Source organism: Antechinus flavipes, chromosome 3 (genome assembly GCF_016432865.1).
Source record: "Antechinus flavipes isolate AdamAnt ecotype Samford, QLD, Australia chromosome 3, AdamAnt_v2, whole genome shotgun sequence".
Lineage (NCBI taxonomy): Eukaryota > Metazoa > Chordata > Mammalia > Dasyuromorphia > Dasyuridae > Antechinus > Antechinus flavipes.
In genome coordinates, this window is record NC_067400.1 from 596,378,413 (window position 1) to 596,396,018 (window position 17,606).

At 40.9% G+C, this 17,606-nt stretch overlaps 1 protein-coding gene across 1 annotated transcript in view; it reads right to left on the reverse strand.

Moving 5' to 3' along the window:
- Nucleotides 1–14,700, reverse strand: part of PIK3CD (phosphatidylinositol-4,5-bisphosphate 3-kinase catalytic subunit delta) — a 62,131-nt gene extending 47,431 nt beyond the window's left edge. Inside the window, exon 1 of the mRNA XM_051988605.1 lies at nt 14,598–14,700. The gene's annotated coding sequence lies outside the window, so the exon portion shown is untranslated. The remainder of the gene's footprint in view (nt 1–14,597) is intronic.
- Nucleotides 14,701–17,606: the final 2,906 nt, after the last annotated feature.

Below are 17,606 nucleotides of genomic sequence, written 5' to 3' on the forward strand. Positions count from 1 at the left end.
CTGGGAGCTATGGTGGCAGATTGGCGCCTTCTTGGTGCTTTGTGGTCTTAGAGAGGGATGGAGTGGCTATAATATTCATCTAATGATTATAGCTGGCACTGCTAACAAACTTGAAAGTCTGCAAAGTGCTTTATATTCACTTTACATTTTATCCTCATGCCAAGCCTGTGAGATAACTTTGTCTTGTGGATGAAGAAACCAAGGCTCACAAAAGTGGTCTTAGAATTACAGACCTGTACCTGGACTGATTGTGGAGTCTAATCCTCTTATTTTATAGATGAGGAAAGTGAGATCCAGGAAGTTCACACAGATAGTAAGTGGGAGAATAAAGATTTGAACTAGTCTTGTGACTACAAATTCATTGCTCTAAGTTCAGAGCTCTAAGCTCTGGATGAGCTCAAGGTCATACAGCTAGTAAGTAGCAGAGCTAGGATTCAAATCCACATTTCTTTTAATTGGCAGGTTTACACCCTTCCCAATATATCATCCTGCCTCTAAGTATCTTTAGTTTACTGGGCCTGTATTCCAAAGAGATCATAAAAGTGAAGAAAGGACCCCCATGTGCAAAAATGTTTGTAGCAGCCCTTCTTGTAGTGGCAAAGAACTGGAAACTGAATGGATGCTCATCAGTTGGAGAATGATTAAATAAGTTCTGATCTATGAATGTTATAGAATATTATGGTTCTATAAGAAATGATCAGCAGGATGATTTCAGAGAGGTCTGGAGAGACTGATGCTGAGTGAAATGAGCAGAATCAGGAGAACATTGTACACAGTAACAACAAGATTATATGATGATCAAACTCTGATGAGCTTGACTCTTCTTAACGATATGGTGATTCCAGACTTGAGATGGAAAATGCCATCCTCATCCAGAGAGAAAACTGTGGTGGTTGAATGTGGATTGAAGCATAGTATTTTCAGTATTTTTGTTTTTTCTCATTTTTTTTCCCATTTTGTTCTGATTTTCCTTGCACAACATGACAACTCTTTTAAAGATATTGCACTTGCCATTATCCGTACTAGCAGTTACACAGATGCCATTGGGAACATTCCAGACTCCCAGCACACTCATCCCCTGTTCCCCAGATCATCTCATGACTAAAGTAGGTGCTTCTGGGAGATTGGACTCTGAATCCCTCAAGCACGACCTAAAACTAAGAACTCTTCTTTCTCCCTTTTCATTTTGTATGGGATTGATTGAGACTCTCTGAATTGCCTTATCTTTCCAGACAAAACTCACCCCACTATTCTAAACTTTCCTTTTTCTATCAAAGGCACAATTATTCTTCAACTCTTCACTGTACCTCACCTCATCCAGCCACTCAGTTGTCCAATCTTGCTATTTCTGTCTCTCTTCTCTTTCTTCTCTCCACTCATAGATCTACCACCCTAGTTCATATGATTGACTATCAATATAGTCTCCTAATTGATCTCTCTGACATCTCTTCTCCACATAGCTAACAAAATTATTTTCTTTAAACAGCAGGTCTAATTGTGTCATTCCTCCACTCAATAAACTCCACTGGTTCTCTATTGCTGTCTGTATCAAACATAAATTGTTCTTCAGCTCATCTTTTTTTAATCCCAATTTTCATGTAAATTTTATAGTGCATGTAATTATTGGTACATTAAGAATGAACAAATAAGTAAAAATAGTCAACACTTTAAATTAATAAAATAACTAGTAATAAGTTAGTATAATAAACAATTATTCACATATTGGGGTGAATGCAAAAAGTGATGATGGAGTATGATCAAAACAAGTTTGGAGAGCAGAGCATTTAACTACACAAACTGCTCCAGTATCTCTGCCAAGAAAATCCCAAATGGGGTCACAGAGAGTTAGACTGAAAATGACTGAACAACAACAAACTAGACACTACTCTACCTCTCATATATATGTTATCATTTTTTTTGGAGAGACGGGTGGGGAGGACAACCTCATCACTGGTTTCTGAATGATAGCAGAATTTCACAACAGGCTTCATTATTCAAATAGTCTTTACCAAAAATAAAATGGAAAAAAATAACCTTTCCCACCAATGGAGCTTGGCAGGCACGGGCTGTTCCAGGCAGCAGGGCAGGCGTGATTTTTCTCATTCTTTCATCTGCTCCTAATAAGAATCAGACACATTTTTTTTTCTTTAATGGATTTTTTTTTTAATTGATGGGATGGATAAGGCAAGGAGGAGTTGGGGTTGTTGTTTTTTTCCCCCCCCAGGAGAAATTTCTCTTGAAATTGTTTGTTTAATCCTGTTTAAAGCAAATTCCAGGCTTTTTCAACATCTTTTTTTAGGTGCTAGGTCAGCTGACAAGTGTACAGGATGCTCACACAACATAATTCAACTTAAAGCTTATCACGATGAATATGAAAATGTTTAGAAGAATTGCACACATTTAACCTATATCAGATTACTTGTTGTCTTAGGGAAAATCTCAAAACATTGAATATACACCTCAGCTATTATCATGAAGAGAAATAACATGATATATTAAAGAAAATGCCATCCTTAAAGCCAAGAAGACCTGGGTTCAAGTTTCATCCATGATAAATACAGCCTGTGTGATGTTGGACAAATTATCTACTTTCTCAGTGCCTCAAGAAACTTTCTATCAGTATGAATTGTATGTGGGGGTGGGGGGTGGGGGGGTGTATCTGCATGTCTAGAGGGGATTCCCTCCTTCAGGAATTCCTTATAACAACAAATTCACAAGTCTTGTCCCTGTCTCTATCATTAAATAGAAGAGTTAGAATTTGAATACCAGTCCTTTGACTCCAAAACCAGTGCCTTTCCCACTATGCCATGCTGCTTCAGTCCTCCCCCTGAATTATAATTATAGTTAATATTTTGTGAGTTAATAAAATATTTTGTCAATTAAAAATATAGAAAAGTGAATAAAACTCAAAATGAATACAAAAGAAGAAAGTTTGAGAATCAGAGGAGAAATAGACAAAATGAAAAACCCCGTACAGTTTATAAGGAAAACCAAAAGCTATACCTTTGAAAAGACTAACAAAATCAACAAATATTTTAGTCAATTTGATCAAAAAGAAGGAAAGGGAATTAAATCACCCAAAATTAGAAACAAATCAAAATTACAGTAAGCAGAGAGAAAATAAAAATAATTATCAATTTTACACACAGTATCTCATTTGAAGGAAGGGATTACAATTTTTGTCTTTGTATTCCCAGAGCCTAACACGGAGCTTGGCATATAATAAGTGCTTAATAAAGAAATATTTGACTGATTTTCACAACAATTTGCATTAAGAAATATAAATATCATCATCATCATCATCCATCTAACAGAGGAGGCCCAAAAAGGAGGTCTTGCCTCCTAGATACACAGCTCATAAAGACCAAAAGTAGTATTCAGATCTAAGTCTTTCCTGATTCATAATACAATATCAACATAAGACCCTCAGAATCAATCCTCAAATCAGCAAGAGTCCCTGTTACAAAGAATGAATTCTTAGCGCTGTAAAAACTCATTAGTAAGTTAAAGCAGCCAAACACGATAAAGAGATCATCTGGGAGTCAGAAAGACTTGAGTTTCAGTTCCACCTTTGACATAGAGTGGTTTCATGACACTAGGAAAATCCATTAACTTCTCAGTGTCCTGAGCAACTCTCCAAGACTATGTTGCAGAGTAGGTGCTGATCTCAGTGATGGAGGTTATTTCTTTTCTATATCAATGAAATCACAAGTTCAGCCCTCTTTATGTCCCCTGGCACACTAGACCCAGATGCCATTAGTCTTTCTGGGAGCTCAATTTAGATAAAGAGGAGAATCTGTCCCTAAAGACTTAGTCCTTCATTCCTGAGACTCTCTAGGGGGTAATCCAGTCCCTTGGTTTAGAATTTCAGAGAGCTAAATTCTCTCTGTCCTAATCATCATAAAAGATATTATAAAAGATAACAAAGATTCAGAACCACAGAGCTCCTGAGACTGATTTTAAAAAAGTTCTCTTTTCCCCAATTACTCTCTTTCCTCCTCATTCCCAGGAGTTTCAGGGAAAGGAAGGAAGAAAGAAATTGGTCTTTTTCAGCTGGCAGAAAACCCTCTGGGTCAGCTTGCTTCACTCCCTGATTTTTCAAGTCCTTCCAGATCTAAGCTCAAATATATACGGACTGCCCTGTCACTTTGTAATCGAGTTATTAATAAATGATAGCCAATTCCCAATGTAACATTGGCTGGCCACTTTATAACATTGTTTCCATGAAATCTGCTACCTCTGGTAATGCTGTTTCTCCTGACATCCTATTTTCCAGGAATCAATTAAGAACGTTACGTAGGGTGTGTCTGGGAAGTCTGAACATGGGACCATAGATAGAATCTGGAGCTGAAAAGGACCTTAGAGACCATCTAGTCCAAGGCCTCCATCTTACAGATGAGGAAGTAGTCAGAGAAAAACTCACAACCTTTCCTCCAATGTTAATCTTAACTATAAAATTTTTTTTTTCTAAGGGGTTAAGTAAAATTCTATAGTTTATTTTTTTTAATTGTAGCAAATTTTTGATGTTATCTTTTACTTCTCTATCACCTACATTATCCTTGTTCATTTTAAGATATAACAGAAAAAATGAGGAAACCGTTTTAGCAAAACTAATCAATGAATTGAAAAAAATCTAAAATGACATGCAACATTCCACATCCTCTGCAAAGGAGGAATCTTTAAAGTTTCAACCTATTTTTGCTTGTTCCGTCTTTGTCAGAGAAATGTTCACCTGCTCTGCAGGAGCAGAGAATGGTAATTCCTACCCCCAAACAATTCATCAGTCATGAGAAGCCCTTTGCAATTCTGACTACCTTTCTAGGCTTATTTCAAATTACTCCCTCTCATGCATGCCATTGCCAAAGAAACCAATTTCTTATTCCCTGAACTTAATACTATATTTCTAGCCTCCATGTCTGTTCACAGGCTGGTCTCTAGTACAATTTTTCTTCATATCGACCTCTTGAAAACCCTAGTGCCCTTCAAGTTCTAGCTTCAAGGTCTTTCCCCTAAGTTATGAATGGTGTAGAGTGCTGGATATGGAGTTAAGGGGACTTGACTCCTTCATTTTGAATATTTCCTAGTTGTATAACCCTAGCTCCTCTGAGTCTCCATTTCTCATCTATAAAATGGGGATTATAACAGCACTTTGGTCACAGGGTTATTGTGAGAGGTAGACAGGATCTTAGGGGCCAGCTAGTCCAAACCCTTCATTTGACCCACGAGGAAACTGAGACCCAAATAGATTAAGTGATTTATTACATGCCAGTGAAAGAATTTGAATTCATGTCATCTTATCTCCAAGTCCATGAAACCTCTCCAGATAATTTATGTAAAGTACATTACAAAATTTGCAGGACTGTATAAATATCTGCTATTTGTCCTCCCTCCCTTCCATTTCCAATGATTTCCAAAATATTTTGTATTGAGTTTTCTGTGAACATGTTATTTCTCCTCAGTAGGATGTAAGCTCCTTGAAGTCCAGTAGTATTTCATTTTTGTTTTTGTATCTCCAGCAGTTAGTATAGTACTTGGCACATAGTAGGTACCATAAAGAATTTTATTGAATTGAATAAAGTTGATTTCTCTCCCAGATAGTTCCTTCTCAAAATTTCAGGGCCAAAATAAATTGGAAAAATGAACATTCCCTTGCAGAGAATAGAAGAATTCATGCCATCTAGAGAACAGATGTAGACCCTGAGAGATTCTTTCTACTCCTGTCATTGCCCCCCACCCCCAAAATCCTTACGGCCAAATCAGGGGCATCATAACTTTAAATGCTGAGAGATTTCCAAAGATATTTTGCAATGGCTGGGACAATCCCAAGAGATCAGTTCAGTTTTATAATTTTAACTTGCAAAAGAGGAAGAGGAAACACATAGGCAAAATTGGGTCATAGATGACCCCGCTCTCTTGTTTTTCTAAACTAAGGGAATACCAAAATATGGAAGAGCTGTGATCTCAGCCTGAGCCTGGAAAGTTCTCTTGGGAGGAAGTTGTTAGTGAGTGGGGTGGTAGCTAGGTAAGAGGGGAGGGACAGAACAGGGAGAAATCAACAATCCTGGCTTCAGGCAAAGAAGAAGAGAATTACATTAGAAGGCTGAACACTCAGATATGATATTATCCTTTAAGGTTCTCAATATAACCATGATATAGGCTATTCTGTATTCATATAGAATAATGCTAATTATGATGATAATATGAGCATACAAATGCTCAGATAGATAGAGAGCTAGCCTTGGGTCCCAAAAATTCTGACTGACTCATAGAAACTGTGTGGTAATGGGCAAGTTGCTTGCTACATGGCAACTATAAGATGTAAGTTTTATTGGTGGAAGGAATTTCTTTACTGAGGATTCCCATACTGACAAAAACCACAAGGCACAGATCCCCTTCTCTAAACCTTAACCCATGAATATGGGAATACTTTGTAGTAGGATAATATTGTGGATAAAATTATTACAAATAAAGAGAAAGCATCTCCCTATATTGTTCATTTCCTAATCTTTCAGTGAACCTGGATTGCTTGATATTCCTTTATTTCTCCCTGTTCCCTCAACCTCCATGTTTTCTTCATGCTGTGTCCCAGGCCATTTCAAGCCTCCCCATCACTATTTCATCCTTCAAAAGCCCTATTCAAGAGCCACCTCTTTCATGAAATCTGCCTTGATGGCATCATCTCTAATTGATCCTTCTCTACCCTCTGGATTGACTCCTCTGAAGCATGTTGCACATCATTCGGAGTTGGTTACTTGTGTATATATAGCTCATCTACTTTATAACCCAAAAATGACTAGAAGGCAGGGGCTGTGCCATTGAACTTCTGTATCCTCAGGATTCATCACAGTCTTCTACAAATATCAAAAGCTTACATATTTATTTAACTGAATCAATGATATCTTGCTATGACTATGGGGAGAATAGGAAGGAAATAGACCTAGGTAGTGACTTCTTAGGTTCCTTCCATACTCAAGACTGCAGGGAAATCGATAAGAAAACTCTTTTTTAGAGTTAAAGGAAGGGGAGGATAAAATGTCAAGATTCTATGAAGTTAAAGAAAAACTAACTAGTATGTCATAGTGAGAATTTCTTTCAGGAATGGATAAGTCTCTATGATTTGTAGAGATCTTTTCCAACTCTTAAAATGCTTAAAAAGATTTTGTGGTGTTGTAAAGACAGCTTTGAGCTTTCTCCTATATAGAAAACTTGCTAAAATGGTTAAGACCAATATACTTAAGTCATTGCTGGCAGGGCTGGCAACAAATAGATATGCATTTTATTACATTACTGGCATAATTTTCAATTGATGTGGGTTCCATTCTTTTGAATAATAATCTGGCAGTACATACTAAGGTTTACAAAATTGGTCATATCTTCTGACTCAATAAAACCACTAATAGAACTAAGTATATTATTTAAAAGGGTTGAAAGAAAAGATCTCTTTGTTAAAAAAACAAAAAACAAAAAACATAACTTTTAAATGTGTAATAGTTAAAAACCGGAAACAACTTAAGTGTCCAACAGCTGCAGAATAGCAGAATAAATTGTGGTATGGAATTCATGTAATGGAGTATTATTAGCCCATAAAAATGACCAATATGAATAATGGGTTGAAAAATGAGAAAAAACATTAAGTGATACCTAGCAAAGAAGTAGAATTAAAACAGCAAAATGACAGTGAAAAAATTCAGAGAACATAGGAAAGAGATCGGATGAGGACATAAAAAATTGGTTGTTGTTAAAAATTAATTTATGTTATATATATAATGTATATATTTGTTATATTATATATCATAATATACTAAATAAATATAAAATATGTTGCACATTATGTGATTATATTATCTATATCATAATAAATATAATAACTAAATATAAAATATGTTGCATACTATGTGGTTTTATTATCTATATCATAATAAATATAATGAATAAATATAAAATATGTGGCACATTATGTGGTTATATTATCTATATCATAATAAATATAGTAAATAAATGTGAAATATCTTGCACATTCTGTGGCACATATGTTTACATTTATTAAACATAACAAAATACACATTTAGTTCAAATGTATATTTTTCTTCAGTAAAAACGCAAACAGGCCAGCTATTGTGAAGATGTTATTGCTATTTTGTTTGCTTGATAGTACTCATTGCATTCTTATTAATTTGAGAATTAATGAACATATTCAAATATCTTAAAGTAAAATCACTAACTTCAGGTTAGGAGGGTGAAGCATGGAATTTTGAAATCCAAATGAGACACCAAAGTCGAAAATTCGATAGAGAATGTTTGTCTCCTTTGAAGAGTTATTTGATCATAGAATTGTGGATTTAGGGACCTTAGAAATAATCTGGTGCAGCCTTGTCTCTTTGCAGATGAAAAAGGAAGTGAGTGGCCAAGATGAGATTTTTACCCAACTTCCCCAAAAAAGGAAGCTCACTCCCATTTATCCTATTAGGGCTCAAAAGATGATTATCATTGGTGGTCAGAACACATCTCGAGTTCTATATCCCCTTCAGGGGATTTGTTTTAGGAAGAATATTCATAAGCTTGAGAGCATCCAGTGGATGGTCACCAAGATAGTGAAGAGCCTTGAGTCCATGTTGCAAGAAACACAAAGAATCGGGGATGTTTTTTCTGGAGAAGAAAGGACCAACGGAGAAGAGGGATGAGACTCCTTTTACTTTGCTCCATCCATAAAAGTGAGTGGAAATCACAAGGAAGCAAATTAGGTTTGAGCTCAGGAAAAACTCAAAGTAGGGTGGACTGCCTCAGTGGGGAGATGGATTAGTAGCCACTGGAGGTCTTTAAGGCCGAATGACCATAGTGTCAGTACTGAATTAGAGGGTTGGACCGGCTGGCCACGAATTCCTTTCCAGCACTGTGACTGAGAATACTTCCCTGCTCAGCAGGCCACCTGTCCCCAGCAGACCGTGGCTTTGTAGCCCCTCTCCCTCCCCTCCCTCTTTTCCCTTCCGTTTCTCTCTTGCTTTGCTCTTGCTATATACTTGCACTCTTGAATCAAGCACAAGGTAATTGAAACAGCTCTTCAGAAACTCCCCCACCCATCACTTTCCCTTCCCTCCCTTTCTGGCTCAGCTGCTCAGGGGCAATTCTGTTCAGAAACAGAGAGACTTTTGCAACCGCATTTTCCCATTATAAGTGGTGAGCGCTCATTGAATTGAACGGAAGTTCGTTCATTAGCCTTGTGGTCGGAGTGGATGCAAGGCTTCTCATCAACCTCTTTAGCAGGAAACGACTTTCCCAAGTGTCCAACACTGAACAAGAAAGAGCAAAGCCCTTCCCAGGTAAGGAGGAAAGTGGGACTGTTGTCTACAATGCACAAAAGGCTAAAAGTAAGAGGTAAACAAGTATGGAGGCGGAGAAAGGGCTTTTGGGGGAGTTAGCTCATCTCCCAGGGCTGAAATGAGAGCATTTCACACAGGTGAAGTTAGAGAGTTTCACAAGGTGAAATGAGAGCATCTCAAAAAGGAATGAGCATCCCCAAATCCCAGCTGCTCCTGTTGGTGCAAAATCACCTCTAGATTTGTGGAGTGGAAAATACGCACTTGATTTTAAATGAAACAGAAGGTGGGGAGAGAGGCCTTGGACTTTTTTTTTTTTTTTCCATCTTGAAACTGGAAGTACTTTAGCTATGCTTGGGGGTGGGGGATGGGAATTTCCATCAGCCACATGTTTTAAAATTTCAAACCAGGATATTACCTGTAACCGAAAAGAGCTTTCGCGACCTTTGCCACTCACAGAACCCGATTGTGGATCATGTCATCTAAACCAGCCAGGGAGGTGGGAGAATGGGAGAACTTAGGGGTTGAAATCCCTAATTTAACTAATTATAATAATAGAATATATAATTTATGATAATATATATATTTATAATATATACAGTACATTATTAATATATGATTTATAATATATTATTTACAATAATAACTCATTATAATTATAACAAGTATGATGAATAAATAAATAATGATAAAAATATGTGATATATTATAATACATAACAATAAATATATATTATAAATATAATTAATATATTATAATATTATATATACTTTATGATATTATAATATATTACTTCCCAGATACTCATGTATCTGGAATATAGTAGAGAGAGCGCTGAGCCTGAAGTTACGAAGACCTGAATTCAAATCTGTCCTCAGATACGACCTAGCTGCCACAAGCCACCTCACCTTTTCTTGACTATACAATGGGGATAATAATAACGTCTTCCTCAAAGTTACTTAAAACAACAACGCACAGCACATAACGGATGCTTATTAAATAAATTGTTATTAAACCAATGCTTATTGCCTTTGTCAGATCTGCTTCGTATCACCTTTGTGACTTTGGGGAAGTCCCTTAATCTTAGGCCTCAGTTTCCCCATCTGTAAAATGAGACTAGACTGATAGTTGAAATCCCTGCTAGTTAGACATTCATAAGACTGTCAGTTCATTTGAGGTAGAAGGATACAAACTCCTGGAAAGCGGGATTTGTTTTATTTTGTCTTTGCATCTGACGGGAGCTTAGTCTACAATAGCCACTTACTAAGTACCGGTTGAATAAATCCTTGATGACAACTTGCACCTGTAAGCTAAGGGCTACAGAGAGCATGCCCATTTCACGGATGAGTAAACCGAGGCTCAAGAGACATTACGTCACTTGCCCCAAATCAGACAGCTGATTAGAAGCAGGGTCTTCTTGGTTCCAAACCTCACCCACCACCCAGTACCCAACCCTGATCCTCTGCCTTTTGCTACATAAACAAACCTTGACATTTGTGATCTTGAATAAGCGAGCACAAATGTCTCATTCTCTGGGTCCTCAGGCAAGGGACCTGCTGGACTTGTTTTTTGGGGGTTTGGGGGGTTTGGGGTTGTTTTTTGAGGCCTCAAACCCTCAAGTCGGGCCCCACAGCACAGCTGGCTCCTAGTAAGTAGGGAACTATTCTCTAACCAAGAAATGGTTTCCAAAAACAAGCTAGGCAGAAGGGGAATTACTCCCCTCAATGCACATTCACTTCTCCCTTCAGCTCTGAGATTGAAAAAAAAAAAAGCAAAAAGGGAAGCAGGGACTGACCCAGCATGAACTCCCCGGGGGACAACAAGCAGGACTAGCTGAGTAGGGCTGACTCTTGTCTTTGCATGTGTGAGTTTCCAGTGAGGGAGGAAAAGGGAACGGCATCTTGCCCGTCATGTAACGTGGTTCCCGAATCCTCAGTTCAGCAAGTACCTGTGCCCCCATTTCACAGACTCAGAAACTGAGGAGACGGTAAAGAACAAAAAGACCTCTTTCTTGCTAGAGATGGTGGTCAGTCAGTAACAGAGCTGGACTGGCATTGAGACGGCCCCAGCCTTCCCCCCAAAGGTCTTTGGCTCATTTGTGAAGCTCACGGTGTGATCTCGGTGTCATTTCCCATCACCGAGTCTTTGTAGGCAGCCTTAGCTCACGCCTGGAACACCTTCCCTGTTCCCCCCGCCCCCACTTAGAATCTGGAGTTCCTTGCCGAGCTGTCGCCACACGAAGCCCTTTCCAACTCTCCGCCCTGCTCCGCTGACATGCTCTCCTGTTTCCATCTTGCTTCATATTTATTTGTGGGCCGTGCTACACCCCCTCCCCAGCCCATCCTAACATTTAATAAATGCCAGCTCTCTGCCAGGCCCTCTGCTAAGGGGATACAAAAAGGGGCACAAGACCATTCCTTCAGGACCTGCAGTCTAAAGGCAGGAGCCCTTTTATTTTTGGTGCAATGACTTGTTCTGGAAGGGAACCATCAGGGACATGATTCCCTGATGAGTTGGATTTAAATGAGGGAGGGCTGGGCAGGGTCACCTGACTCACTGTCTCCTCCAGATCCCTCTGGGTCCAATGGCCAGACAGAGACCAGGATGACTGGGGACGGCCCTGCATGCACATGCATTAAAGCAGGTTAAATTGAATGAGGGAATTGGGGAAGGGGAGGCCATGGGGTCAGAGCTGGAAGGGACCTTGATCATCTACTCCAACCTTCTCAGTTTTCCAGGAAAGGAAACTGAGGCACTCTCTCCATCATACCACAGGGCAGATGCCCATGCTTATATGGCGAATTACCAACTTTTAATTTCCCTCATCATCTCTCCCTTTCCCAGCCCCACCGCCATACACACACACTCATATTCTTCAAACAATTCTACCACTTGCAACTATAAGCAAAGAAGAGACTGGGGTCTAGTTGGACCTACCCTATTATGATCCGGTGAAAAGGGGTCTGGTTACGGTGCCAAAAGCTCTGTGCTTGGAGCCTCAACCGGATGGCCTCCAAAATGGGGGTGACAGGCAGGGAGAGTGTCTGCTACAGTTAGAGCAGCAATTCATTGGGCTCGGGGTCCCAGGTGCAAGAGCAGAATATGGTAGCGGTCAAAGATGCCATTCCTGGTTCAGAGTGGGTGCAAAGAGCTTTGCTTTCCCACCCATACTTTTTTTTTTACATTAAATTTTTTGTCTTTTTCATGTTTCATTTTTCTGGTTATACATGTACATCATTTTTTTCCCACCCATACTTTTAATTAGATTGATTTATTACTTTCAAAAATAATAATAGCCTTTTATTTTTCAAAATACAAGCAAAGATCGTTTTCAACACTCACCCTGTGAAAAGAGCTTTGTAAACCACAAAGCAACGCGGTTTACAAACATGTTGTGTTTAACACAGAGCAGGCCCAGACTGTTATGAATATCATTATTTGGACCAGATCTCAGATCTTATTGCCATGGGAACTCCCAGGGGAGGAAAATCCCTCCCTCAGTGCAAATCCACACTGTCTCTAGAATAAATTAATGGGATGGGAGGGAGGAAGAAGAGTTCAAATACTGCCTCAGATACTTGTTGGCCTGCTCTCCCTGAGCAAGTCACTTACTCCCCAGCCTACTTTCAATTTCCTCACCTGTAAAATGGGGTAATAAGCACCTACCTCCCCCTTGCTGTGAAGATCACTCCATAAGAGATGCAAAGAATTATATGAGGTTCCTCTCTACTCACTAAGCCACACTGCCTGGTAATCATTATCAGTATTATCATTATTGAGACACAACCACAAAGGAGCTACTTTGAGATCTGAAAACTGGGGACCGATCCTTTTTTTGTCGCTTTAGCAGGAGGGGAGAGGATGATTGGGGACTGGGCCATCTGAAGGTGTCGCCCAGGCCCCAGAGCATTCTAGCAGAGGAGCCATCATTTAGCTCTTTGTCCTTGTATTCGGGAGGCGGGCCCTTCCTGAAATACTTGTTGATTGATTGCTTGTGACTTTCCCCCACTTTCTCCTTCAGGGCTCCACTTTCCCTCGTCTCAAATGAAAGTTCCTTCCTGACAGGCAGCGCCTAAGAGTCTCCCAGCCATGCTCGTGGGAGCTTGGATTATTGATCTGGAGCCTGAGCCAGGAGGGACGTCAATCAATCAGTATCATCGATAAGTTTATTAAATACTTAAGTAGGGAGCCCTCTAGGAGTTGCTCAGTCCAAGTCTATTTGACAGATGAGGAAACTGAGGTCCAGCAAAATGAAATCACTTGTACAAAAATGGCAGAGCTGGAATTCGAACCCAGAACCCCCTATTCCAATGGGTCACACACACACCCCCCCCCCATGCTCCAAAGTGAAAAAAGAGTTTTCCCTGTTCCCTCTCTGCTTCCCAGGGTTTCAAAGGCAGCGGTGAAGGGGGGGAGGGGAGGCGGGGATGGCAGGAGAGGGAAAGACCCTAAATAAAAACAGGAAACTAGGTTTTAGAAGAGAAAAAAAAGAGACGTTTCATTCAGGCCGATTTACGGGTAAGAGTGTAAAAAACCCCCCTCGAGTCAGGAAATGCGAGGCTGCTCCGAGGTTTCGCCGTAGCCTCCTCGCTCACAGAACCTCCGCAGGAGAGCTGTAAACATGTGGTGAGCTCCCCCTGCATGCGATGAATGAGCCGCCAGCCCGGCCCACTGGCCCCGCTCCATTTTTTCTGCTTTGATTCATGGCTAGGGGTGGGGGTGGGGGCGGCTCTGGGGGGAGGGGACAAAGAGGAAGGGACAGAGGAGCAGGGCTCCGGGTGGGGTGGGGGCGAAGGGGCAGAGGGACAAGACCCTTTCTCTGCCACGTAAAGCCCGACAGGCCCCCGAGCTCCAGAGGATGCTCGTTAGCCCAGCACCACTCCCCTGGCATCCGGGGAAGGTGATCCCAGCCGCCCGCCCCGGGTCGGTCATTTGCCAACCAGCCTGAAAACCGTTCCTCTGCGAAGGGTTCATTCTACCCCGTCCCTTTTCCCCAGCCGCAATGAGCCCCGGCCCCAGACCCGCTCGGTATTCGTCCTTCCCAGCCATCCGCAATGGAGATGCAAGGGCGGAGAGGGGACAGCTTTGCAGGCAGCCCGGCAGCTGCACTGCGATGCATCCCTTGGGCCCGCCCGGCCTCCTGTCCTCCCTTGACCTCCCGCTGTGTCCCCCCTCTCTCTCCCTCTCCCCCCCTCCCCCGCCCTTGAAGCATCCCATCCCAGACCCTGAGCCCGGCTCCATTTCCTCCCATCACCCAAAGAGAAACAAGAGACGTTAGCTTACAGGCATGAAGACAGAGGCGGGCAGGCAGGCCGGCAGGCTGGCAGGCAGGCAGCAGCACCAACGAGAGGCAGCCAGCCAGCAAGGAGGGTGTCAAGTGTGAGCGAGAGGCGTATGCAACCGGCCTGCTCACACCCGGCACCCTCAACTTCCTATTTTGTTTCCTTTCTGCGTGCAACAGGAAAAACAACAACTTCGACTGTCCCCCTCTCCCCGACAACCTCCTCCAGCCCCAGCCTCTTTCTGGAACTGAAGGTGGTACTGCCCAAGTCCGGCTCTGCCTAAGAGCAGAAGGCAAAGAATCCCAGGACCTTCTCAAGTCTACCAGGCTTTCACACCCCCAGGGGGGAAATGATAGACGCTGGAGGCTACAGTGTAAATCCCGTCTTCTTTTTACAGATGAGGAAACTGAGGCTCAGAGAGGAGAACATGCCATATACTTCTCATAAGTAGTCAGAGGGAAGATTTGAAACCATGTCCCTTTACTCCAGCACCGGGGTCTTTCCACCCCCATCCTCCACTATCCAATCTCTCCTTCATTAATAAAAGACATGTTCGTTTAGAATTGAATGAGACCAATACAGAGGGGTTTAGTATCTCCATCCCTCCACCTCCAAACTGTGCTGGATTATTCCGTTATTAGAAAGCTTCTCGGTTTGGAAGCAATGTTTTATTTGGATGTCTTGGACACTTTTCTTACTCAGGGATTTGGAGGCCGAAGAAGAAACTCACAGGGCAGCATAGGGAGTGTGAAATAATAACCTTAATAATAACTGACACTGATATAGTATAGCCTTTTAAGGTTGGAAAAGTGCCTCACAGGCCCATCTCATTCGAGGCAGATAAAACATTGATGAGATTTGAGAGGGTCACCAAAGAACTTGTCACCATTTTCACTCAATTCAAGATGTCAGAGCAAATTATTGGAAAGAGCACAGGCTCTAGAATCAGACTCTTCAGGACCCCATTTGGGGTTTCCTTGGCAGACACTGGAATGGTTTTACATTTTCTTCTCCAGATTATTTAGAAATGGGAAAACTGAGGCAAGTAGAGGTAAGTGATTTTCCCAGGGTAACACAGCTTCTAAGTGTCTGAGACCAGATTTGAACTCAGTTCTTTCTGAATCCCACTCCCCATCACTCTTTCCACTGTGTAACCCCAGTTGCTGAAGTGTCAGAGGACCTGGGTTGTAATCCCTGTGATTCTGTGGACAAACCATTCATCCTCTCTGAACCTCAATTTCCCTTCAATATAAAGAGGGGATTGGACTAGGTCAGGGCTTCTTAAACTTTTCCCTGTGCGATCCCTTTTTGTTGGAGAATTATTTTTTTTTTCCTGAGACAATTGGGGTTAAGTGACTTACCCAGAGTCACTTAAAACTAGGAAGTGTTAAATGTCTGAGGTCAAATTTGAACTCAGGTCCTCCTGACTTCAGGGCTGTTTCTCTATCATGCACTGCGCCACCTAGCTGCCCCCTGCAGGAGAAATTTTTACACAACTCCAGGTATATAAAATAATGATATTAATCAAACACTTATTGATAATAAATCATAATTTCACAACCTCCATATTCAGTTACATGATCTCCTGTGGGGTTGTGACATTATAGTTTAAGAAGCTTTGTATCTTCCGGTTCTGAAGCTTTGGTGCTCTGAGCTTTGGGGATGATGCTCATGGATAGAATAGTAAGGGAGGAAGAGAATGTGGGCAGAAGAGCGGAACCATAATCAGTGTTGTAACTCCGTGATAACAAGAGTTGAGATTTATAGAGCACTTTGTCTACAACACAGCATGGTGCATAGAGAGGCAACCTCAGAACCAAAAAAGTATGGGTTCCACTGCAGCAGCCACATACTGCTAGCGGTGTGACCATCCCGAAATCTCTCAGGGCTCTAGACCAGAGGTGTCAAACTTACCATGAGTCACATGTGACTGACAGCATTTCTGAGGATGGCCCGAGTCAGATTAAAATGAAATTGAGAAATATTTAACAAAATAAATACGAATACAACAAAATATAGATAATATTAACATGTGGTTTTCTTTTTTATGGTGGCTTTTTTATTATTATTATAGCTTTTTATTTACAAGATATATGCATGGGTAATTTTTCAGCATTGACAATTGCAAAACCTTTTATTCCAACTTTTCCCCTCCTTCCCCCTACTCCCTCCTCCAGATGGCAGGTAGACCCCTACATGTTAAATGTGTTGAAGTATATGTTAAATACAATATATGTATACATACCCATACAATTATTTTGCTGCACAAGAAGAATCAGACTTTGAAGTAAGGTAAAAATAACCTGAGAAGGAAATCAAAGATGCAAGTGGACAAAAACAGAGGGAGTGGAAATGCTATGTTGTGGTTCATACACATTTCCCATAGTTCTTTGCTGGGTGTAGCTGGTTCTCTTCATTATTGAACAAATGGAACTGATTTGGTTCATCTCATTGTTGAAGAGAGTCATAACATGTGATTTTCTAAGTCAGTGTGGAGCCCACTAGGATCTTATATATGGTTTAATGGTACCTGTTTCATTTTGACTTTGTTACCACTGCTCTAGACAGTCCTTCCGGACTAAAAGTAGCCAAGAAGATGCCTCTGGATCAATGGGAGGGAGGTTGCTCATGAAGTTTTGCTCTAATAATGAATTGTACATCTAGTTCCTATTTCTGTATTTCACAAAATGGGTTACATCTCTTATTATTTGACTCTCACACCAACTCTATGAGACCCATGATCCCAGTGTTACAGCTGAAAAAACCAGAGCTACCTTTTGCATATTGTCTTTCCCTCATTACATTACAAGCTCTTTGAGGACAAGGATTGTCTTTCTTTTTCTCATTTGTATCCCTAGTGCTTAGCACATAGTAGGTGCTTAGTAAATGTCGATTGAATTGAATTATTTGATTGAAGTGAAGTGCTTTGCCAGTGGCACACAGACTGAGGTAGAATTCAAAACTGGGCTCAAGGACAAGCATTTTTTATATTATTTCACTTTGAGTTTTG